Source organism: Carettochelys insculpta, chromosome 8 (assembly GCF_033958435.1).
Source record: "Carettochelys insculpta isolate YL-2023 chromosome 8, ASM3395843v1, whole genome shotgun sequence".
Lineage (NCBI taxonomy): Eukaryota > Metazoa > Chordata > Testudines > Carettochelyidae > Carettochelys > Carettochelys insculpta.
Genome location: NC_134144.1, coordinates 2,707,056 through 2,732,286, shown reverse-complemented (window position 1 = coordinate 2,732,286; position 25,231 = coordinate 2,707,056). Strand labels below are relative to the sequence as shown.

Genomic DNA, 25,231 nt, shown 5'->3' with positions numbered 1-25,231 from the left:
TAATGTGTCTTGCAGAGCTGTGAGAGTTTCGCCTTTAAATGGTAAACAAAAACTATTTAAGTTGCAGGCAGCTTCTGGTGAAACCAGATGACGACAGCCCCTGGGATGGTAAAAAATGCATTTCTCTGAGAAGAGCTGTATTGGTGAGCTTTGCTGGCTGATTCATTAGAATAAATACTCAGCTTTGACGACATGAAAGGAGGTTGTGCCAGAATCTTAAGGGCTGAGGAAACAATGGGTCGGAAAGGAGGGCTGTCTGTGCGTTGATGCTTGTCCCAGCCCAGGCACTTGCTGCTGTCAGTTACAATGCATTTCTCATGAAATCCCACGATCCCTGACAGTTTGTTGGGTAGGTAACCTTCTATTGCTCTGGTAGCCGGCAGGCTGTTGTGGAACAACATTAACATTAGCCAATTGTTGTGGTTCAGGCTGGTGTGGTGTGATGGGGCAAAAAAGAAGAAGAAATTACCAACTCCAAACTTGGCATTTCAGCTGCTGGGCTAGCACCCACTGGAGAGCAGGGGTAATAAATTTGTTTCAGTCAAACAGCTTGTACAAATAAAATATTAACAACATGATTGGGGGGCCTCAGCCACAGTCGATGTCATGCATTTTTAATCAAACAAACCTGTCTCAGAGCAGTTTGATCTTACATGCAGCTGGAAGTTACAGAGCTTGATCGAAAGCCCAGCAAAGTCTGCAGGGGTCTTTCCAGTGAATTGACTGGGCTTTGGGTTGGTGCCACATTGCACAGCTGATAAAGATCTTGATGCTGTTACTGCTGTTTACCCCAGAGGTTGTATCATTCCACTCTTTGATCGCCTCCTGGTATACAAAGGGGAAAACCAACCTCATTGATGTCTTTTGGTTATTAGGTTTTTAAATTTTCCTGCCACCTGCTCACTGTGCACATAGATAGTGAGGTCTCCCTTGGGAACTTTTCAAAATAACTCTTGACACAGCACCAAGCCCCTAATAAAATCACACTGTGACAAAAATCAGAATGGTTTTGTGTAAGCGTTTCTGTTTCTTTGACAATTCTTCTTTTCTGACATGTTCCAAAAAGGTATAGTCTTCCCAGTATTTTCTAAAATTTTGCCGTTCGCTTTGCTGGGGAATTCCCGTATTCTCCATTTTTGTTTTCCTCTCCCTCTCCTTGGTAGAAAAAAGTGAGGGGGAAGATTTTGACAGAAAAGGCTGGGGAGGAAGGGTACTCCCCAGAAATGAAGCATTTAGGAAATAGCCATTGTGCTTGAAAAATCTGAACTAAAAAAAAAAAAATGTTTCTGATTTTATTTACCAAATATCCTTCCCTTCTTGTGCCAGTTCTGTCTCCCTAGCCTGTGTCCTGGCTCTCCTGCCCATGACCCTTTCTTGTCCCTGCCAGCTACTATCCATCTCTTGAGCTTTCCCCTATAGTCGACTGGACAGTGTTCCTTCGGGCAAAGGCTGTCTTGTCCTGGGTGTTTAACAGTCCTCCAGAGGACATCCCAAAGCTACTGTGACACAGATCAGGATGAGAAGGAATTGCCTCATTAACTCAGGCCCGTGGTACATCCCTGGGGTCAGCACCTCCTGTGGATGGCATAAGGATCCCACAGGAGCAGCTGTGAGGCAATCTGCACTCACGCAGGACTGATGCTGATCTCCAGCAGTTGGTTGGAGATTGGGATGGAAGCTGGAGCGTGAGGTTTAACCAACTTCCTAGGTCTGACAGTCATGGGGGACAAAAGAGGTAACTACCCAAGGGCCCAGCAATTGAGAAGGGCCCAGAGCTCCCAGCTGCTGCCAGTGGCCAGAGCCCTGGGCCCTTTAAATCCCTTGTCCTGCGTGCCAGCAGCTCTGAAGGCTGTCTTTGAGGCAGGGTGTGCAGAACGTTCCAGGTAGTGCTGAGGTAGGGCTGCCCCCAGCCCTGCCCTCGACCAGACCCCTTCTGGCCACGTGGAGCCTAGGGGCCTGGCAAGTCTCTTCCATTTGCTATGTCCAGATCCAGGCCTGCTGATGGGGTGAAGGGAGGGGCAGTTGCCCCAGGGCCTGGCAATTCAAAAGGACCAGGGGTTCCAGCCACTGCCATGACTTGCAGCAGTGGCGGTGGCCCAGGCCCTTTAGCTTGCTGAGGGAGCACCGCTGCCCCATGCTCTGGGCTGCGCTGAGGGCTGGTGGCCCCCAGCCCTGCCCCTTCCACCCAAGGCCCTGCCCCTTCTGGGAGCATGGAGCCAGGCGTCCCCTCCACCTTGCCCAGGGACCCAGCCAGGCTTCCCTGTCCAGAGCTGCGCTTGAGCCTTCAGCCTCTCAACAGCCTCCACCTGTCCTGCCTTCCTCCCTTTGGCACTCTGCAGCTGCTGTTCTCCATACAGGCGGAAGGGGAGGCAATGTGATTCAGGGGCTGGTCCCCGGGACGATGAGTCAGAAGGCTCTGCCACTAACCTGCTTTGTGACCATGGGCAAGTCAATCTGCCCCACTGCCCATTTACACTGTTAGTCAATTGGGACAGGGACTATCTCTCACTAAAGATTCATATGATACCTAGGACCATGGGGCTGACAGTCTCTGCTGGGATCTGTAGGTGCTGCTACCACACAAACAATAAGACACGGTGGCTGGAGATGGACGGAACCTTACAAGATGTGTTTATGGTTCTTCAGTGGTTCCCGACGTGCATTGCCTGTATAGCAGCTTTCCATCTTTAAGGTAGGAGCTGGGATATTCCTCTACTGCACTTAGCAACTGAAGGCTTGGTTAAAAGAGGTGTTGACCGCTGTTTCTGTAATGTGATTACACCCATCCCATACTCTCCTGTTCTTCGCGGTTCATAAATCTCTGACAGTCTGTGAAGTGTATTCCAGCAGGAATACTGCCTTCCCCCTTGGAATCCCTTCCCTGGTTTTGATAGACTTCCCTCTTGCTGAAATTAAAGGGTGGAGTCGTATAACTGTGTTGCCCCGGCCTCACTTTCTGCCATGCCTGCACATAGTGATAACGGTCTTTTCACAGCAGCGATCTGCAATACCAAGCTCAGGCAGTATTAGTCAGAAGAATATACCAGGGAACTGCTCCCACTATAAAGCTTTGCAAAAGAAGAGGTGATCTCATTGTGGGAGAGTCAGGAGCTCATTTAAACTCCCATATGGAAATATGTACATGTTTTTTTCCCATAGGCTGGGTGAAATGTTTCATGTATTTGTCATGGTCCATACCATGCACTTAAAATATTAGAGTTTTCCAGCTGGAAGTAAACAGCAGCCTTAAAATGAGTGTAATATTCTCCCCTTTTAAAATCACATTTTGCTGCTTGAGAGGTGTAAAGTGGGCTCAGTGTGAATGAAATTCTGCCCAAGTAAGGGTGAATGTGGATCTATTTCAGCTCCAAGCCCTTAAAACCTCGAGTCAGCCCTTCAGCCAGCCTGAGATGGGCTGACAAATCATGCTTTTAAAAAGGGAGAGGGTGTTATTTGCCTCTTGGATGTTGAGCCATTAGTATTTGTATTGTCAGTTCTCATATAATTTTTAAGCAAAACATGAAATGACCTACAGTGCCCAAGGAACTAGTGAGAATCAGACATGCTGCGGCTGTCTGTATGGGGCCTGGGTGAGAACTGGGATAGCTGATCTGATTTTTGCAACAGAGAGGATGTAATTTTATCATAGAAGTGTGACCAGGTAAGATGGGTTGAACAGACAATCGGCTCTGTATTCTTTCTTTCTAATGGATAGTTTCTTGAGATAGATCCATGGGCTACCATGCTCCTACCCTCTGCATGTTCAGAGAACTTAGGACTGATTTCTGATGCCCCTTGGTGCTATAGTAAAACCATACGTTCTTCCAAGGAAAGAATATGTGAAACATATTTTCTTCCAGTTTTCCTTCTTGTAACTGAATAGTAATTGTGTTACTTTTGTTAAGCCCCATACATGCCCTGAAACCTTCAATGAAAGCTGCCTTCCTCATTAACAAAAATCAGGTTAAGCAAAAGTAAAGGGTAGAAGTGGCAAGAAGTTAAAAAAGAGAGAAGCAAAAGATTAAGGATTATAAGAAAGTTGTGCTGAAGTTTTCTTGCCAGGAAGGCAGTCAAGAGTGTGGCAGGCTTTCACCTATGAAGCAGCATCAGCAGGGAAAATTCAGAAAAGAAATTGTGTCCAGAAGAACTCTGAGTAATGGGACACAGGGATAGGAAGGCCTGGCACAAGACTCAGCATGTGGAATGAAGGAAAGTTGGAGCTGACAGAAAGACAGCAGTGTGTCACAGATGGCTTGGAGAAAGGCCTGGGAACCTGTTGCAAAGATTGCAGTTACTTTAGTCTAAGCCTTCTTTCCCAGCACACCCACATCCCTTCAGTGCCGAGAGACAGGGAGAAGATTGGGACAGGAAGAATGTGCATAGCTTTTCCTGGCTAAACAGAGGCCGAATAATAAGAGTAAAGGATGGATATGGGAAAAGTTTCACTGGAGGAGAAATTGAAAAGGTCTTGGAGCAGGGGTGAGAAAACTCTTTATGTGGGATCCCACTTTTCATTCCTGCAGTTACCAGCCCCTCCCCCACAGCCTGTCTGATGTCATCCAAATGGGTGGAAATTCTGGTTGTGCTCCTATGGGGGAAAAACCCTTTTGGCGTGTGTAAGCAAATAAGTCCATAAAATGAAAAATCGTTATCAATCGGTATGGAAATGGGAGAACACATCCATAAACACACTGACCTTCTTCTACATGTTTAATGAGCTGGAGGAGCCTAAGACCCAGCCACTGATTTTGCTGTGCACCCCTTATGAAATTTCACACCCCAAGGGGATCCACCCCCACTTTATGCACGCGCCTGGCTTAGAGGAGAGGTACATAGGAGACGAGACCAAGACAAAGTAAAGTGGGACAAAGATGGTAAAACACCTCAGGAATGGAGGTTGTTCATAACTTTGCAATTTTGTAACTCCAAAGACAACATTATAGTTGGTCTTCCAAAAGTTTACACTTGAACATAGACTTAATACGCCTTTGAAACGTTACTATGCAGGAAAACTGCTGCTTTTAATCATCTTAATTTAAACGAAAAAGTTTTCCTTACCTTGTCTAGTAGCTTTTTAAAACTTTCCTGTTTTGAGCTACTTTACATTTAACACAGTCCAACACTGTGTTTGCAGGGGTTGTGGGGGGCATGGGTGTTTGTTGTTGCTTGTTATTATTTTTGTCTCTACTGCTGCCTGACTGCGTACTTCCGGTTCCGAAGGTAACTAGTAACTCTGTGGTTCGTAACTCTGAGGTTATTTCTGCTGTAAAGCAGGAGCTTCCATTCACCCTGCTGCTGATACAAGAATAAGGCCCAGACAGTGATGCTGAAAGAGGCAAATCTAGAACAGAGTAAATACTTTTCCATAGGATGCATCATTCACCTGTGGAGCGTGTTGAAGGCTAGCACTTAACAGGATTCAAAGAAAAAGGATGGGTCATTTCAGTGCATAACCAGAATCTCCAGTTACAGTAGTAAATAGTTTCATTTTAAAAAAATAAGAGTTTTGGAATGGATCTCAACCCTGCTGCTTCAGGGCATGAGCTAACCACTATGTACTGGGGCCTGGAAGGACTCTTTCATATATGCATATATTACTGCAGACCTACTTCCAGAAGGGCGTTTGGTCCCCTTCTCAAGCAGCCGGTATTAATCACAGTCATGGTCGGGGCAAGAGATTGGACTAGCTGGACCCCAGATCCAATGGGGACCAGCAAGTCCTCCGTTTCAGGCAGCAAGAATGCTCATTGGTGTCACTGATGAAAGTGAACACAGTGGGAAATTAAACTACCTGTATTTGCTTTTTTACTTACTGTTTCTTGCATTCATGCTTGGACTGCTTGACTCCTGAAACTGGATATTAATAAAGAACCTCTTTGTCTAGCAAAGCATATAGACTTTGGGCCAGCTCCTGAGGTCATGCAAATCAGTGTAGCTCCCTTCACATCAATGGTTCCCTTTTACACCAGCTGAGGATCTGGCCCATTATTGTTCTCGAGCCAAGCTACCACTGAACAGCATGCCAGTGTACTCCATGTGGGCTGTGCTGGAATTATCTCAGCAACACATCCCGAGCCAATTTTAAAAATTGTTTTCTTCTGTGCCAGCGATCTGGAGAGGAATGTGGGCTCAACAGCAGATCTCTGGGTTGGAGCTGATTAACTCGGGCCTTTGGGGAAATACAGCTTCGATTTTTTTTTTCCTGAAGGTCCAGGCAGAGCATGTGCAGGGCTACAATCCAATACTGTGGTCCTTGCCTTTTCCAGACTGCTCCCAACCCACTGGTTTCTGGGACCCAGGGCCCCACCATAACCAACCACGATCCTCCTGCTACTTAGCGCTATTGGAAGTTTGGGGGAGGGTCACAGCTTCCTGGCTGAGCTCCCCAGTATAGGCTTTGGTGAATGGGGGGTTTAGTTTCACAATGGATTAGGGATGGTGACATCACTGTTGTTAAACTATTCTGGTTGCACCTCCTGGCTTCAGATGAGCCTACGCTCTGCTGTGCAGTGGGGGGAGGCGGGAGGCACACACGCACCGCTGAATCAATCCCCATCCTGCAGGGTTTACAGCCGAAAGAAACATGCTGCAGTGGAGTAAGATTTAGACTCACAAGCCCTACACATTTTGCATTATAAGTGGTAGGTACTGAAGGCCAGGGCCTGCTAAGCCTGCCAGGTCTTACCCAGGATGTGGACCCGCTCATATGCACTTCCCCCATCCCCAGAAGCCAGCAGAGGCACAGAGTCAGCTCCAACAGGTAGCTCGGAGTGGTTGGGCCAGCCCAGGGCATGCGCCAGCCCAGCAACTCAGAGCAGTGGATGTGGGCAGGCCAAGGCTCCTCCAGATGCGCAGCGGGTGGGTGCGTGGGACAGCAGGTTAGACTCCCCAAAGAGGGGGTTCGCCGGCAGCCCTTGCTTTGCATCCTGCCTACGGAGCAGGGTTAAACAGTGGGGGGGTTTGGCTTTCTGGTTTTATAAATGCTATTTCCTCTCTCCTAAACCATTTCAGCAAACTCTGCCATCAAGAGTTTGGCAGGCTCCTCCTAGCTGCAAGCAGAGTTGCTTTGCAAACACCAGCAGGGGAGGAAAGGCAATGGGGGCTGGAGAGGGGCTTCTGACTGAAATAGCAAAAGGAGGAAGGGAAGCAAGCTAGCAGGCAAAGATTAGGATGGGTTTAGTGTAGGGAATGTTGGACTCCTGCCAGCACTATCTCTTTCCCTTTAAATGAGCACTACAACCTATTTGAAATGCAAAGAGGGCGGAGGGGAATTAAGGTCTTCCTTCTCTTTTCCTTCCTCAGAGTGTAGACCGGGGCTGAGAGCAGATCCCTCATAATCGCAGTAATGACAGTATTTGCCCTCCCACTGCATTTTCCATCTCAAGATCTGAAAGTGCCTTTCCGATGTCAGTGAGTTACGCCAGACAATGTTCCTTTGATGTTTGCTGTGTTGCTGTAGACATATATTGCGGCAAGGGAGGTTTAGGTTGGACATTAGAAAAAATTTCCTAACAGTCAGGATAATTAAACACTGTAATAAATTGCCTGGGGAGGTTGTGGAATCTCTGTTACTGGACATATTTAAGAAGAGGTTGGATAAATATCTAACAAGGATGATCTAGATGGCGCTTGGTCCTGCCATGAGGGCAGGGGGCTGGACTTGATGACCTTTTGAGGTCCCTTCCAGTTCTAGTGTTGTGTGATTGGTCCTAGGATATGGGAGAGACAGGACAGTTGGTGAAAGAGACAAGCTTTCTAACTACATAGCACTCATGGGCCTGGGACAGGTAACCAGAGTCATAGCTAAATACAACAGATTCTGTAGAAGACGTAGATTTTGCATATTTCAAGGGCCATTCAAGGTGAAGTGACCTGTTGACACCACTCCAGTCCTAGGATTCTCAGAGTCCCTTTCTAAGACTTAGAGCAGGGTCTGTGTAGATTGAGAGTTTCTCTCCCCCACCAGTAGAAGTTGGTTCAATGAATGATATGACCTCACTGTGACACAACAGCCCATAGTTTTATTATTGTTATGGCATGATCACAATGCATTTTGTACAAGCTGAATCATAGTCTCAAAGGGGTCGCCGTGTTAGTTTGTAGCGTCACAAATAACAAGCAGTCCTGTAACACCTTAAAGACTAACACATTTATTTATTAGGTAATGAACCTTCATGGGCAAGAAGGGCTTCTTCAGATGATTGGAACAGAAAAAATAGAATCTAGGGTTTATATTGCAGCAAAGAGATGAAGGGAAAAAAGTTACCTGACATTAATAGAACCAGTTGCAACTGAAAAATAATGGGAACAATGTTAAACATACATCAAAACCATATACAGAATATCTTCCTAAGCTCATACCTATGTCTTTGGGTCCTACAAGGGACAGCATTAATTTTTGCCTCCTAAGTAAAGGTGTAAGCCTCAGCTGTGACTACTTGTCTTATATTCTCAATCATACTTGGTGGTAGTGTTTTGTTAGGTGATATTTAAAAAAAAAACAAAAACTGTAAGTAAAATATCTGAAATCTGTCCCTGAAGTTATTAATAATGCTCTCACTGATTTTTATTTTTTAAAAAGATGTCCTCTGAACAGCATTGTTGCTGGGAATGTAGATAGCAGCTTTTTAGATGTCCTTTGAGTTTCTCCTGAAAGCAGGTAATGAATTATTAAGGAAGACGATTACCTTAAATGGAATCCATGGCTGTTTCCTCAGTAAAGATGGGGATTGGCTCAGGGAGTGGACAGGCTTCCCAGGGAGGTTTAGAAGATCAGAGGTCAGAAACACCTCTCTGCTTGCCCATCTGTTCTGGGAAAGCTACGCTAGCTCCCAGAACAGGTCCTGTTCTTTTTTCTGTCCCCCGCACCACGTGACCTCTCTGTGACTTGCTCAGAGCTAAATAAAAGTCGACATGGAAGAGATGAAACTTTTCTCTTTGCCTTTGAAGAATGGTTCTTCCCAGGGACTTTCCTCAGTGCTACTGTTCCTTGGCCCAACCTATTTTTGGCTTTTAGTTTTAGAAATCATAACAGCTCTGTGTCTGCCATGATGACCTATATAGCCCAGACTTCTTGGCTCAACAGAGACCGGCGATGAGTGTCCAGCTTTGTTTTTCATTAGGTAGGGGAGTTCCGTCCGATCTTCCCTATACCAAGAACTTCAGCCTTAAGGCATAAGACCAGCATCAGCTTGTTTATGAACACTTTCAGATTTCCTCCCTTCAGTAAGAATGCCTGAGTTTGAGAGATGGAGGCGGTCAGTGCCTTTCTGAAGGGGAACCAAGGTTGACAAGCAGCTCTGGGTCCCAAAGGCCCTGCCGGGCACATTGGCAGTGGTGGCCAAGCTCCATTAGCAAGCCCAGCAAGGGAGCAGTCCTACAGTGGTAGCTCCTGCGAGGCCACAGCTCCCCATTGCCAGGGCCAGACCTGCTGCCACAGCCCCCAGGGAGACCAGACAGGGATGGCTATAACTGAAGGAGAAGAGCCTCCAGGGGGGACTGACCCCTTTTGTGACTCTGTAGGTTGCAGGGGGTGGTGGGGGCTGGAATGCAATAGGAAGTGATCCAGGGAACAGGTTTGGGAGCAGCCACGTGCTGGCCACGTATCCAACAGGCCTGTCACAGGGCCTGGCTTGGAAGCTGAGGGAGCAGGGAGGGTCCCAGGGCCATTACTGCCCGCTGTAGCCTCTCCCCACTGGGCAACACAGCCATAGGCTTGACGCCGGCTGACAGGGCCACACACTCTCACCTCTGGGCACTAGGCCTGCCAGGTGTCAGGCTTTCAACTGGACCATGCAGTCAAAAAGTCCAGGATGGGAAGGGCTGGCAGGTGCTTTTCCTGGCTCTGCACCTCACCGCGAGGGGCCATGTGTCTCTTGGCTCCTAGACAGAGGGACAGCCATCAGGGCAGGCTCCACAGCTCCCATTGGCCAGGACCTACAGCACCTGTAGGCAGGGGCAGTATGCAGGGCCACCTGGCCAGGCCAGGTCCATCTCATCATTTGTGGGAAGCTGCTTGGGCGAATGCTGCTTAAAGCCTTCACCCTTCTCCCCCTCCTGCAGCCCAAGCCCCAGCCCTGAGTGCCCACCTGTACGCCAAACCCCTCCAACACCCCAAGCCCCTGGCCTGGCTCAGAGACCCCTCCTGCACCCCTTGGCCCCATCTGCAGCCACATTCTGGTCCCACCTGGAACCTGCATTCCCACCCCAAAGCCAACACCCCCTCCCACCTCCCAACTCCACAGTGAAGCCCAAAACCCCCTCCCACCTCTTGGCCACACACACCCAGCCCAGAGCTCCCTCTTGCAGCCCAAACCCTTCATCTCTGACCCCACCTCTGAACCTGCACCCCTGCCACAGCCCTTACCCCTCCTGCACCTGAACCTCCTCACTAGCCAGGTGAAAATGAGGGAGGGAGTGACAGCGGGGGAGAGCAAGTGATGGGGGAGGTGAGCAGAGTCTCAGACAAGGGGCTGAATGAGGGTGTTCAGTTTTGTGCAGTTAGAAATTTGGCAGCTCTGCCCAGGACTCTGGAGTGCCAGCTTACCGCCTGAACCACTGGGCCTGGGACAGGCAGCCACTGGCCTACAAGGGTTCCTGTCAGTAATCTCAAAGCACTCTTAGAATTGCACCACAGATAACATACTGACAGTAAAACCCCAGACAGGCACTTGTCTTTAAACACTCGCTCCTTTGTCCCACGCTCCCAGGTCACCTTCAGAACCAAGAGAGGCATCTGATGCTGCATTAAGTTAAACCTGTCCCTGGAGTCCTGTCATGGTGCTAGGAACATCCCACTTCCTAAGGTTACAATCACATCAAGCAGCCCAGAGAAGATGATTTATCTTTTTTCTCTTTTCCCCCTGTTAATTACCAGCTGCAGGCACCTCGCTGATCAGTAATGCTGATCAGGGCTTATTTTCCCTGTTGCAGGCAGGGAGCCATGGAGCACACAGAATGTGAATGCTCTTCTGCCAGGGCAGCTCGGGCCATGCAGTCAGGAGCTGTGTGTTCAGAGACACCCCCAGACGGTTCCAATCCCAGCGAAGGTTTCTGAGGAGCAGAATTCAGGCGGGGTCAGGGTTGCTTCCCACTTGAAGGAGAGAGGGGCCAACTGCCGATGGATATAAAGCAAATACAGGAGCATTCCTGGAGCTGGGAGCACACAGAGGTAGCCGTAGGCAGCCACACTCCAAATTTACCAGCACCCTATGGGGCATATACCTTGGCTACCAATGGCTGTGGGCAGCACCATTTCTGGCAGCCCCTATCACCCGGCCGCTGCCCCCGTCTGACCCCTGCTCCACCTCCAAGCCCACTCTGTCCCAGTCCCCTAGTTGTTCTGCTCCACTTCTGATCCCATTGGCCCCAGCCTTTTAACAGCGCCCCCACACACTGGCTTGCAACTCCAGCTCCTGCTTCCGCCTCCCAGCCTGTCACCCCAGCCTGTATCACTCAGTCTGCCTGTTCCCCCACAAGCCTTCCTGCCCTTCTTCTGCCTACGCCCTCCCCACACGTCCTGCCCCAGGGAGTGGCATGTAGCGGATGGACCGTGCAAGTATTCAAGTGAGGCAGAACAACAAAAATCGTAAGGATGGTCAGTCCTGTGAGCACACACCCCTACTTCCCTAGTAGCTGACACTACTCACTATAGGTTTTATTTAAGGGTAGTATTTGTAACATCTGCCTCACCCCTTCTAGGAGGCCCCCCCGACTCACCGTCTCCCGGGCTAAGGAGGCGGTTGGAGTGCAGGAGGGGTGAGACCTGTGGCAGGGCTGCAAGCTCTGGGGTGGGGCTTTAAAGGGCCATGGGACTGCTCTGTTAAACATACAAAACAAGCCAGCCTGCAGAACTCAGGTGAGGCATTTCCCTCCTCCACCCTTCTATCAGAATCCAACTCACATTCTTGTATCTCGGGTTGACGGACCTATACTTCAAATGGGTTTACACTGGCAGACCCCCACAGCCAGCTGCTCAGGTACCACAGGGAGGAAGCCAGACAGTGCCAACGGCTCCTCAAAAAAGACAATGGGAGTGGAATAGCTTCGCCTTCCTGCCAAGGCTGCAGACAGCAATGGCTGCTGTGACTCAGCAAGGGGTACCAGGGCATGTGACCAGGCCAGGTGACTCTGGGCTCCATTGTAGGATGTCAGCGTTTTTTTCCACAGACTGGTCTGGGAACCAAGTTTGAAACAAAGGGCTCCTAGCTTAGGCTCAAGCTGGATAAGGCAGGGAGTGGCATCATTAACTGCCCCTTAACTGAACTCTGAAGAGAAGCTCCAGAGGATCTGGCATGGGAGTGGCAATCCCAAGCTGCAAAGCAGAGGCAGCTGGTGCTTGCGAATCAGCATGGCTGCTTGTATCATCAGCCAGGGTGAGAATCTGCGAATTCATAGCCTATCTTTTGGGGATTTTAGGTTTAGTTTACTTGTTTGTTTGTGTACTAGGTAATCTGCTCTGATCTGTTTGCTACCACTTCACATCTACCCTTTTGTTATTAAACTTACTTTGTGTTTTAATCTAAACCAGTAAGTTTGGAGTGAAGTCCTTGGGGGACCTTAGCTCAGGGCAGGGGCGTGTTACATTGCCTCTCCATACTGAAGAAGGGGAGAACTCGAGGAATTTACACTGTGTAGTTCCCTGTGCAGTGCAAGATGACATAATTTTGGGTTCATACTCCAGATGGGGGTGCTTGGGGCTCAGACAGTTAGCTTGGCTGTAGCCTCTCTATGCTTGCCTGGTGCAGGAGCCAGTCAGACAGCCTGCATGGAAGTGCGGCTAGGGGGTAACCCTACCCGTGTGAATGCTGGTGAAAGGCGTACGACCAGGGGTGGGTCTGCCGGTTGTCACAGCAGCAGAGTGTGAGAGGGAGTCCAGATTGCTGGGCCAGAGGGCTCAGTGGTACACCAGTTCTAAGAGGCACCCCAGGGAAATCCCCCACCACCACCAGGAACAAAAGGTAGCTGGGGAAAGCAGATCCAGAGCTGTGACTGAGGGTGACCAAAAGCAAGGAGTATTAGCAATGTCTCCTGCCAGCCACTACCGGCCAGGGAACTCCATGGAGGTCTGGCTGGGCTGCCCCTGTGGCGAGAGCCTGTTTGAGACCAAGCATTGCTTAGAGCACCTGCTGGATTCAGAGGCCATTTCCTCTTTGACAAGGCAATAGACTGGCTAGAGGGCTGGGAGCCTGCTTGGGGTCTATCGCTTTTTCCCCTCACCACAGGAGGTTTGGGGACTGTAAACAAGGCCTGGACAAGAGAAGGCTCTGGTATGTTTAGCTGAATGTTGGGTGCGTAGTGAACGTCTCTGCAATGCTTATCGCTCACTGAGGATGCCAGTCCCATGGGTCTAGGACTGCCTGTAGCCATCGCCTGCTGTGGACTCTACAACCCCCCAGTGCTAGAACGAGGGAGGATGGGGTGCCGTCACACCTCTGGCTTGAAGCAGTAATAAACATCCCTGCTCTGCAGTAATGCCCCTGTTCAGCATCCCCCCACATGAGCACCCCCCTTTTCCCTTTGAGACCCTTGAGATGTTGCTTCTTTCCCCAGAGGAAGAAGGCAGACTTTACATCTGTGCTGTGTGCAGTGGTACCGACCATCACCTCGCCCCAATGAGAGCTCATCTCATCTGAATTGGCAATAGCCACCCTTCTGAGCAGTACGACTTCCCCAGCTGGCTGACAACGCACAGGGCTGTCTCTTTATAGCTTTGAGCTCCAGGATTAAGGCTGCCTCTTAATTTCCATTTTTCTCCTTTCAGTTGCAAATCAGCCATTAACCCAAAGCGTGGGTGTGTTTCGGAGAGGTTTTACACAGAGTCTGCAATTGACTCTGCGCTCAGACGGTTAGCTCAATCCATCTCCTACCTAGACTACAGCAGCACCCTTCCACCTGGGCTGCCAGCCCACTTGTATTGTCGTAGCACTGAGAAGCTCTAGTTATGGGCAGGGACCCCATGCATAGACACACTTCAAGTCCCCTACCTGGCTTTACAACGTTTTCCGTTTCCCAAATGCCGCCTCCTCACAAGCATGCTACAGCTCCTTTCATCTCATGTCTCCTCATGCTCTGCTGGCTCTCATTCCCACAAGTTCCTTTTCTTTCTGTCTCCCACCGCAGCCTCTGTGCCTGTGACCTCCTTCAGCCTAAATCCCCTACACTGTGGTATAGCTACACTGAGATAAAAGACAAGGAGGCACGGCCATGCCTGGCCTAGCTCAGAACGTGTGTGACTCCGGATGTCACACCTCCAGGGGTGTACGTTTGGGATCGAGCTGTGTGCATGCATCATACGGTCTGGGCTCCAGCCCCAGCCTGAGCATCGACTGCTCTATTTTACCCCCTCAGCCTAAACCCCAGAAACCCAAGTCAATTCACCTGGGCTCTAAGAATCAGTGCCGCAAGGTTTTTCTTGCAGTATGAACATGTCCTCGCTTCACCTCCGAGTAAACCTCTCCCTCAATCTGTCCCGCGAGGACTTGTAATTCTGCTAATCCTCCATGTCATAAAAGTGTGGCCAGACTATCTGGGAACACCTTGCGTTACCTCTCCTTCCCCACCTGCATCCTCACAGGTGAGCTCTCCTGCTAGGTGCCACTACACCAGGGGTCACCAGGCTTCCCGAAGCAGTGACAAAATTTGACCTTTTGACCTCTAGGTACGGTCTGAGTGCCAGTGCCACTTTTAACAGTCACTAATAGTTCTACTTACAACAGCTCCATTACTAAATAAATGAAGATGCAGAGCTTTACCGTGTAGGTGGTGGTTGGCAGCATTAGGTGACCTTTGTTAAGCCATATGCAGCATGGCTTGGAGGGAGCTCCCAGCTGCATGGGGGAGGAGTGACGAGGGCTAAGCTCCCACCTTGCATGCCAATGAAAATTGGCTTGTGTGCCGCTCTTGGCACCTGTGCTGGGGGTTGCTGACCCCTGCGCGAGACTGTGTCCTTCACAGCATAAGCTGATCAGCCCAGATGTCCCTCCTGCATTTACAGAAATACACAATCAGCTATATGCATAATGGTGAGGTGAGGGTCATCTTTCTCCGATACATCAGCGTAGGTTATCAGGGTTCGATGGTTCCATAGGCTGATATGATTTCGGAAACAGTATGTTCCTATTTGGAATGCACACACGCCAAGAGGTGAATGCTGGCTCTGCCTGCGACTGGGCCACTTTTTAATAGACACATATTTTTTTCTCATCTGTAAGTGCTGCAGTCAGAACTGAGCCAGCCCTTGAAGATGTAATAAGATGCTTTGTAACAAGACCTAGAAAACCCTAGGGATCTTCGGTAGAGGGCAAATGAACCAAAAGACAAAAATCAATCTGCTCTGTTCAATACTTTCTCCGGTTTGGGTAAGAAGATGAAGCTAGCTTGCTGCGCTGGTGTGGTTTTCATCATCTGAGCAAACAGTCTCTCCAGGAATGCCTGCTGTCAGAACTGCTGAGCTAGCTTCAGAAGTCTTTTCTGTGTGCTTTGCAAACCCAGACCTGTTGGAAGCTTTTGCCGCACCTTATGTGTCTTGCCACTGCACTGTTTTCCAGCTGGTCTGTTGGAATGACACGTGTCCTTTACATCAGTGTCTGGCAGAGATGGGCCAGAGTAGGACCCAGACATGTCCTTGGCTCAGAGAATGACCCCAGATACAATTTGGAACTGAACAAAGCTCTGACCAATCTGAATTCTCATGCTGAAGGCATCAGACATTTATCATGAAATTATTTAATGCTGCAAATGAGAAACTGCCTCCAAGCAATTCCAAAGCACCAGACCAGACCTGCTCGGAGCTGACATACCTGTGGAGTGGAAATCCAGGCACTGTCAGGCTTGGTTTTGACTCTCTGATGGTCTCAGAGGGAAGGAGGTGGACTATAAAGGGAAGGAGATGGATTAGTTGCATGTTTTCTGGTCTGCACACCACATCTTCTTCAGACTGTGCAAAAACCCACAGTGAAGCCCAAGCACCCCGCCATTTCCTCAGGCTTTGTGCTGGTTGGGGAATGTGTGCAGCCCCTGCTGGTCAGAGGCTCTTCTGTATAGAGGCCTGAGCAGTTAGGCCCTTACCTGAACCCAAGGAACCCACAGAGTATGTGCTTCTTGCACATGGTACTTCACTCAGGGCCAAACCAAGACCATCCCTTTCCGTGTTCAAGTCTTTTGCAGGGGACACAGCTGAGAGGAGGTGGCCCTCGCAGAAAATCCATGTCATTCTGCAGACCAGACACCTGAGAAGAAGTCCAGTGATCGGCAAGGTTCTTGAGGGCTCTGTAAAAAGCCCCAGGCTTCTGGTCCCGGTATTTTCCGCAAGCCCCTGTGCAGCCTGAATCCTTGGGAGCTGCACTGTTGGAGACTTGCCTTGATCATGACAGCTCACAGGAAAACCTAGATGAAGACAAGAATGCACACTCAGACTTTTTTGCTCTTCCCAATCTGAGCCCTTTCCGGAGCTGTTGTGCTCCCCCTAGGCCATGGTTCTAGTTGGAGACCACGTGCTCTTCACTCAGCTGCCCCCACCTTCCCAGGTTGGTGGGAGGAGCTATGGGGACCTCTGAGCCTCTGTTCCCTGCAGAAGGGGTTGCATCGGGACGGTCCCCTTCTCTCACAAACTGGGAGCAAAGAGCTGCATGCAGCCATCTGTAATTACCCACACAAATAGCTGGACTTTCGACCAGGGTATACTTGGCTAGATTTCCAAAAAGGACCAGAGTTGGATTTCAAGTACCAGGTGTCCACAATTGGCCCCAGATTTTCAAAAGTGCTGCATGCCCAGCAGCCCCTAGGGTGACATGGCTGAAAATCTGTCCTGTGCCCTGACAATGGCTGCTCGACTCTTTTTTGAAACCTAGACAACAGGGCCTCTTAACGAGCGCAGTCACACCCATGGGCACAGGAGATGGAGGCTGCTGTTGTGGTCTACATGGCGCTCTCGCCAGGCAATGCTGCAAGGATCCAAAGGCAACAGTGGACCAGAGCTTTGTCTTTCCTTCTGCAACAGCCACTGGCAGAAGGGCAGGGAATCCCAGCCGAGAAGGAGGCTTGGCGTCTGGGGCTGAGAGAATGCGTGTCTGAAGTAGGCCTGGCAGGGTGGATGTGGGTCAGTACGTTGCTGCTGTAAAAGAGCAAAAGGGAGGCGATAGTCTAGCGTTTGCAGTGAGGCATGAGGAGAAGAAGCCATTTCCGTGGATGAGGGGAGGAGCTGGCGGTGGCCAGTGGAGGTTTCATTAGATTGAATCCCTGCAATAGGATTCTCACTCACTCCAGAACAGCTTTTCCTGTCTAGGCCTGGGAAAGTAGCTCTCACAGGAATGGATGTGCCCTGCTCTCTGCCCACTCTGGGACAGTCTTTCTTCTGGAACTTGGCCCTCAGGCCAGTCCCCGTTTAATCCACTACCACTGCTGGGATTGTGAAGTCTGACAGGACTGCAGAGCAAATCCCTTCTCCAGACGTGCTCAGCCCCAGCTTGGGCTCTGTGTTGCCACCATTCCAGTGTCTGGCAGGGGACCAAGCTCACCTCTGACACTGAGTTCCTGCCCAGTGACCCTCTGGCCTTCAAGCCAGGTCTGCTCAGGCTCCATTCCCTGTCGCTGTGCTTCTGGGCCGGGCTCCTTCCGAGCCAGCCCTCTCTCTTTCCTTGCCTCCTTCTGGGTTTACCACATGAGCAAATCCTGTTCCGTGGGGTTACTTCACGCCTCTAGCCTCTTACCAGGCTCTCTACTCCAGAGCAGGATCCCAGGGCTTGTTCACCCTTTGGACTTGCTGCTAGTCCCTGAAAGCCTTTTAGGGATTGGTGGCCCCTTCCTCCCCCATAGCTTCCTGTCTTTGCAGCATTGTCCCAGCCCCTCCCCAGGCTTTCCTCTCCGTTAACTCTGGCCCACCCTTTCGCTGTGGACCTAACCGGGCTCTCAGGCTGCTGTTAGCTGTAGCATGGCTGGTTTGGGATGTTCACCCCATCACAATCCCTTCTAGTTCGCAGACAGCTCGCAGTGTGAGCCTGTATTGCTCTCGGCTAGTGCCGCGATGCTAGAGAAGGAATGGCAGAGACCATCAGACAGATGGAGATTGGGCCCCACAGTGACTTCAGTACCCTTGCCTGCCCCCCACCCAAGTGAGACCCATAGTCCCCCCATATCCTTCTGACCTGTCACACCATCCCAATCCAACCTATCACTTTGGTCCTAGGGCACCCATTACCTGAACATCTGAGCACCCTGGGTGAAATGCTTAGGAGCTTTGCCATTGACTGAAGTGGAAGGCAGATCTCAGCCTGTAAAGGGAAGGAGATCTATATAAACAGTAGCAGAATCATGAAGGTACCAGATGAATTATATAATTCAATCCATCTGGTATTTTAGAAAAGCCTGCAATTAGCAGCCAGCTGCCCACTCTGCTGCATCAAAGTCATTTGGGTGGTTCCTTCAAGGGAGCCCAAAAATGTTAGAATCCATTATTGACAAAATGACCTTTTACATGGAGGAAAATGACTTACATGTGTGCAAGGTATAGCCACGAGCCCATCCTCCCGATCTGAAAATTACCACCAAAATCTTATGATGTCAAGTGAGTGTAACCTGATCTTGCCCCAGGGACATTTCTCTGTCATTTGCAATACAATTCTGTTTGGCATTTAGTTAAATGGGGAACTGGTCTTTATTGAGGATCACTTACAGCAGCTTTTACTGTGGATATTGTTTTAGTATCTGGTGGGATGAAAGGTGTGTGCAGCAAACACTGGTGGTGGTAATAATGCTAGCTCATCTTCTCTAACTGCTACCTGGGTACTCATATGGCCCCTGCATGCTGGTGTTTGGGCTCTGTTGAAAGATTTAAAACATCCAGTAAAGCATGTCTCTTCTTTTTAGGATTTTGAGCTTTCATTTTGATGCTTCCTCCCTGGTTTGAGCTTTTCTTCATCAAAGAATGGAGCCCTCTAATCTGGCCATTAGTGGTACAAGTAGAACTGGTTTCTCTTTTGCTCTTTTTTGTCTCTCGGCTGAGAACAGGACCGACCAGAGTTGTTGTTTTTAAGGAAGGCCTGGCTCAGACTTCTGCTGAAGTGTTAGTTTTCACCCGGCAGCGGCAGACCATGGGTTGTCATGTCTCATTGGGCAGGTGGAAAACAAGTTACTGTGGGAAAACCAGCAATACGAGATAGAGGGAAAAACAAGTCCTTTCTCCCTCTAAAACTAGAGTCTTGCAGACATGTGATGTTGAGATTTTGAGCAAGGCTGCTGACAGAATTGCCGGGAGCAAGGGGGAAGGTGGCTTTGGGCCCCCAGAAGGGGCCAGGCCTTAGGTAGATGGGTTAGGCTAGGGGCTGCCATCCCTCAGCCAGCCCTTCTGTCATGCCTGGCCCACATTAACCAGTGCTCCATCAGGAATTGAAGGGGTCCATGGTGGCCCTTTTAAATGGCTAGGTCCAGGACAGTCACCCCTTTGTGCCCTATTCACACCATACACACCCCTGCCTGCAGGTGACACCAACAGGTACAGAATCTTTTAAAAAGGCATGAGGAGCACATCTACCTTGTGGGACCCATTTCAGATTGGTGCAGTAGGTAGCCCCATCGAAGTCTGTTTCACATCCCTTTGAAGTGACAAACCAAAGGGAGTCCTGTTCTTTCATGACACAGTTTTTCAGCTTGTCAGAGACTGTTGCTGCTCAGTGGCCATTTGTTTGTACCCGTAGCAGTGCTCAAAGACTGCAGCTAAGCTCCTGGCCCCATTATTATTGTCATTGTCAATTCCTTGGAATCCAGGAGGATTTCTTCCACGGCTCTTATTTTTATGGGTCCTTTGGTGAGTGAGGAGCCCGATCCTTTAGCTGCAAACTCAGTACTGCTGGAAGGCAGGTTTGCTGCATGGCCATTGTCTGGCCTTTCCTTTCTGGCGTTTTACTGCCACCAGGGCAAGGTGACGTTTCTCAAAAGTGGCCTTTTCTTCCCTGACAAGTCTTCACTAATTATCCCTGTCCTGGGCTATTGTCTCCCAGAATGTGATACCAATGTCGTGTCTCTTGATGTTTGTCTTGAAGCTTGTGCTACCCTGGCTCCACGTCACATACCACGGGAAGGGGACCAATGGGGATACCATGGGGGGTGCCAGGCTGGGGACAGGAACAATTCACATGGGGGAAGGCACATGATGAGCAGTTGCTTAAGGCACCATAAATCCTAAGGATGGCCCACTTGAAGTCTTTGAAGTGTTTCTTTTGGCCTCCCCATTTCCTTTCTCCTTTGGTGAGTTGGGCATACGGCAGTTTTTTTGTTAGGCACGCAGCAGGCATGTTCCCACAGTGCTCACGTCACCGCAGCTGCAGCTGGATAAATCAAGGCCTCAACACTGAACGTATTGGCCTCCAGGACGACACGGACCTCTCCTTTTGCATTGAGGAGCTTTTGAAGCAAGTGCAGGTGCTGGCATTCCGAGCTAGTCAGAAGTTTTCTGTAGGTCACCAAAGTCTCACGGCCATAAAGGAGAGTCAGGATCAAGGCCCCATTGGAACAAATGCTGTACCTATGGAATAAGGAACAATGCCTGCCTGGAAGAGTCGGCAGCAAGCCAGCCCAAAGGGTGGGCAGGGGCACAACGGCACAGAGAGGGGATGTGATTTGCCTAGTTCATATAGCAGAGCTGGCAGCAGAATCTGCTTCGTCTGATTCCCACACCAGAGTCCCTCCCATTGAACCACATGACACCTCTTAGCTTTTAAATGTATGACTGTATTGATCCATTTTTTGCTTTGTTGTGTGCAATGAACCTGTCTCACTCTCTCCCAGAGAACTCTATCTTTGGTTCTTGGCTTTGTGGGTCACTCGCTGAATTTAACCTGTGTTCCCATGACCTACAGTCACGTCTGATGGACCTGCTTGACTAATGGGCATCTCTCGGCCACAATGGCTCATCTGCCAGATGTAGTGCAACCACTGCTTTAGTTCTGTGATGGAACAAAAACCCAGAAATTCAGAGCTGGTGAATGAGTGGTTGGAAATGGTAGTCTCTGGATGTGTAGCGTAACCATAAGTTGTTACAACCATGTAATGTTTGGATAACTGGATATATGTTGTAATGGAGTGAGAGCTTATCATTGGCACTGAGAGAGCACCGAGGGCCAGATTTTGAAGATCCCCAGCATGTTTGAAATTGTTCATCTATTCTTCTCAACCTACGCTGCTCAGTCTCATTTCCAATGATCATGGCACAGAGGAGAAGAGTTTTCTGATGGAGGATCCCACCAGTTCCTCAGAGCAGTGGGAAATGAAATGTAAATGTCCTTTTTTTTTTTTTTTTTTGCTGCTCCATGCAAGAATTTGTGGAATATGTAATTCTCATTGTGGTGAATACCGCTGTACAGCTGCCTTGGCTCTGTGGATAAGCCAGCTGTGAATCACGGCTGTGGTCTGGCTCTGTTAACAAGTCTTGCTGTATTTGAAAGCCCAGTGATGTTTCTGTGGCAGCAAACTTGGGATTTCCTAAACTGAAATGAAATTGACATACAGAATTTGAAGAAGAGGTAGCAAGTAAATCTGAAAGCTATTAGTTGGACAGGGGGTGTGAAAGCCTTGAGCAGGTCAGGTTATGCAAACTGTGCTAATGCAAAAAACCCAAACAGTCCTGTAGCACCTTAAAGACTAACAGTTTTATTTATTAGGTGTCAGAGGGGCAGCCGAGTTAGTCTGTATCTTCAAAAACAACAAGCGTCCCGTGGGACCTTATAGACTAACAGATATTTTGGAGCATAAGCTTTTGTGGGCAAAGACCTGCTTTGTCAGATTTATTAGGTAATGAGCTTTTGTGGGTAAGACCCACTTTATCAGGCTTTGGAGTGAAAATGAGAAAACAGGTTATACATTACCAATGCAGCAATTCTGTTCTGGGGCTTCTTTTATTTACTGCCATGCAGAATAGCATGGTAATGACAAGGCAGTCTGTTTAATGACTTGAAAACACACAGATCTCCTATTACAAGATTTTTATCCTCAGAAAATACACAGACAAACGAACCACTTCCTCTACAGAACTCTGTCCCAAAAGTGAACCTGTCAAGCTGTTTGTGTTGGTATTTTTCAGTGACATCTCATCTTTCAGGAGCTTTATTTCCAAAGCCTATGCTTTACTATAGAAACCAGAAATCTGAAACTAATTCAGGCCTCTCTCTTCTGAGACACAACTCACACAGGACTGCCAAAGCAAAAAAGAATTGTGCGGAGTTGGAGGGGTGTAAATATCCCAGTAAGGAGATTGACCAGTGGTGTGTAGAAATATTATTTCAGACCCCAACTTCTTGCCACAACAAAGCTGCTGAATCCCCCTGACTCTTTTGAATCCTGTCCTGATTAGCAATGATGTTTTTAATTGAAACTTCAAGGTTCATTACTGAATGCAGCTTAATTAAATTGAGAGGACGGGTAATGAGAAATATTCCCCTTGGACACATAATGTAACGCACATGATCTCATGGGATTCTAAAATCCATACGCGCTGCCAATTCCCCAGAGACCTTTCTTTTTAAAAAGTGAGCCTCCTCTTTCTGCTCCTTCCCAGGTACGCTGGAGACATTGCGAGGTGCGAGGTGCTTGTCAGTAGGAGTTGCAGGGCTGAGTTGAAAATCAAGCCCATACTCAAGAAAAAAAATTGTCTGAAGAAAACCCAAGTAATGACAAAGTGAGACGGATCTGTGGGTTTGTCCCTAGTAAGGTAATATCTGGTCCCTTAGCAGGCATCATTGTCCCGTGGGTAGAACACGTTATGGGAGGACAGTCACTGACCTGCTTAATCTTAGGCTCGTAGGTGGTTTGTGCAGCTCTGTGATATCGAGAGGGATGCAGGAACAGAGGCCAGCATGAGCACTGCAGTGCTCACTTGTTCCCTGAAAGGTACTTTAATTTTGCAAGCATCACCGATGCAAAGTAGCTCCCAGAGCTGCATCAGCTCCCCACTCCCAGTGGCCATGTGCTCAGGAAAGAACAATAACATTACCTCTAGTCCCGTTTATGCTCACGCTGGAAATTAACTGAAACGACAGTAAGTAAACCAATTTCAGCCAAATGTAGTGAGATCTACAGCTAATATAAGGCAGCAGAATGCTGTTGATTTCCTTGAATCTACAACAGATGTACACCAGCTGAGGACAGACTCTCAGTTTTTGTCTGTAGCGTAATCTTGATGGGGTAGGTTCCAAATTTGGTACTAGTTGAGCACTGGTGAATGCACTTATCATTATGCACTGAATTCCACTGACTTCAGCAGGTAACACCAGCTGGGGACCTGGCTCACATTTTATACATAGGTACTAGAACTATGTTCATTTACCAAGGTAGCCCGTGATGGCCAGAGGAGTTTGTAGACCTTGTAGACCTCCCTTGGGTATTACCTTGTAACTTAAAAACCCAGCTTTACATAGTTTGAACCTCTGGTGTATTCCACAAGAGAAGAGCAAGATGTGTACCCTCCCGGCAAGTCTAGACTACCAGAGCTGCTCCATGCCCCGGGGGATTTATGGAGACTTTTCTGAAGACATATGGGTCTTTCTTCACTTAAGGCTTTCTACTGAGCCATGATTCAGAACTGTCTAGTGCAGCCGCTGGCAAATTGATCCCTAGCTGACAAAACGGGGTTTCCTGATCTTACACAGCTCCATGACTCTTGCGGTGGCCAGACTCTGATGCTTCCAAAGAAGATATAAATGTCTGTAATGCAGCCAATTAACAGTCCAGTGTGGGAGAGGCATTTTTCCCAAATACCCTTTCCCCCACCTTTAATGACTTTATGGCAGGGGTGGCCAAGTTTTTGGCCCGAAGGCTGCACCTGGGTTTGGAAACTGTATGGCCGTCCAAGAGAGGTAGAGAACTCGGTGGGTGCAGTGTGGGAGAGGGGCTCTGTAAGGGATGTTACTGGGGTGAGGAGAAGTGGAATTCACGGAGTGTGACATGGTGGGGGAGGATCTACAAAGATGGTACCAAGGACTCCTGGGGTCCTGCCAGCAGCACAACCAAGGGGGCGGTGCAGTTACCGCCATGGACAGAAGTGCCCTAGCTGGGATGGGTGTGGACCTGGGTCAGTTACAAGGCTCTTGAGGGTGAAGCTGTAGGACACCGGGAGGGGACGGGGTGCACTGCGGCACGGGTGTGGTTCCAATCCCTAAAACAGCACTGTGAAGTTGCACCTGTGCAGTGTGGCTCTGTGTGCTGGAAGATGGTGAATCAGAGGCTGAGACACACCAGCGGGGCAGGGCCCCATCCCGTCTGACCCACGGGCGCTTGAGGAGTGCATACAGAGGCCTGGTGGCCCAGATGCAGGCTGTGGGCCATAATACACGCGCCCCTGCTGTATGGCCTCAAAACAAGTTAGAGTTCTCCATGGTATTAGCTGAGCGTCCTGACGGAGAAGCACTACAAATGGTCTTAAAACCATTTCGCTCTTGTTAACACTCGGCAATAGCAGTTGACTCTCTTACCTGTGATTCCCTCGCCTTGACTGCTACATAAAGAATCGTTGCCACATGCAGCTTTGATCTTATTTCTCTTGAACTTCATCCAATGCTCTCCTGGCAAGGGCAGGCCGAACAGGGGCGGGAGGCGGGTAGCTGGTGTAAATTATGAATGAAAAGATGTAATACAGAATAGCTGTAAAAATCCAGGCCCAGTCGTTCTGCTTTGTGCCCCCGTAACCTACACTTGGAGAGGGCGGAGCTTGGTCCTTTTTTAGTGGTGAGCTCATCAGAGAGATTAACGAGTTGCCTACAGCAGCCAGCAGGGAAGTGTGGTTCGTTATCTGTTGGGGTAGAGGTCATGCTTTTAACTCTGTAGATTCCAACCTCACCCCACCCCCCGGTAGGGTTGTTTTCTCAGCTTCCTATTACATCCTGCGTAAACTCTGTCAAGCCCCAAACTGTTCTTCAGAACACCTCGCAAGATTGATAAATAGCCCATGAAGTCCCTGCAATGAGTAGACTCTCTAGTGTTCTCTTCCTTTATTGCATATCACACTGGTTAGCTCAGGGTGCATTTTTGTTCTCGAGATGGCCATCAAACAAAGGCAGCAGGGTTATGCCTGTTTTCCTTCCTACAGTGTAAGGAGGATGAACAATTTCCTCCTGTTGTTTAGGTGGGTTAATCCAGGGGTGTGCAAAGTGGGGGTGCACCCCCTGAGGGGGTACAGTAAGCAGGGTACAGTGTGACTGTCCACTCCTGCGGCTTCTGCTGCATAACCAGCCCTCTCCTTTCTCCC

General features: G+C 49.1%; 1 long non-coding RNA gene across 1 annotated transcript in view; it reads right to left on the bottom strand.

The window, feature by feature from the left end:
• LOC142017193 (uncharacterized) overlaps positions 1-24,633 on the bottom strand; it is a 32,023-nt gene extending 7,390 nt beyond the window's left edge. Inside the window, exon 1 of the long non-coding RNA XR_012646479.1 lies at positions 24,459-24,633. This is a non-coding gene — a long non-coding RNA (uncharacterized LOC142017193). The remainder of the gene's footprint in view (positions 1-24,458) is intronic.
• Between the last annotated feature and the right edge of the window lie 598 nt (positions 24,634-25,231).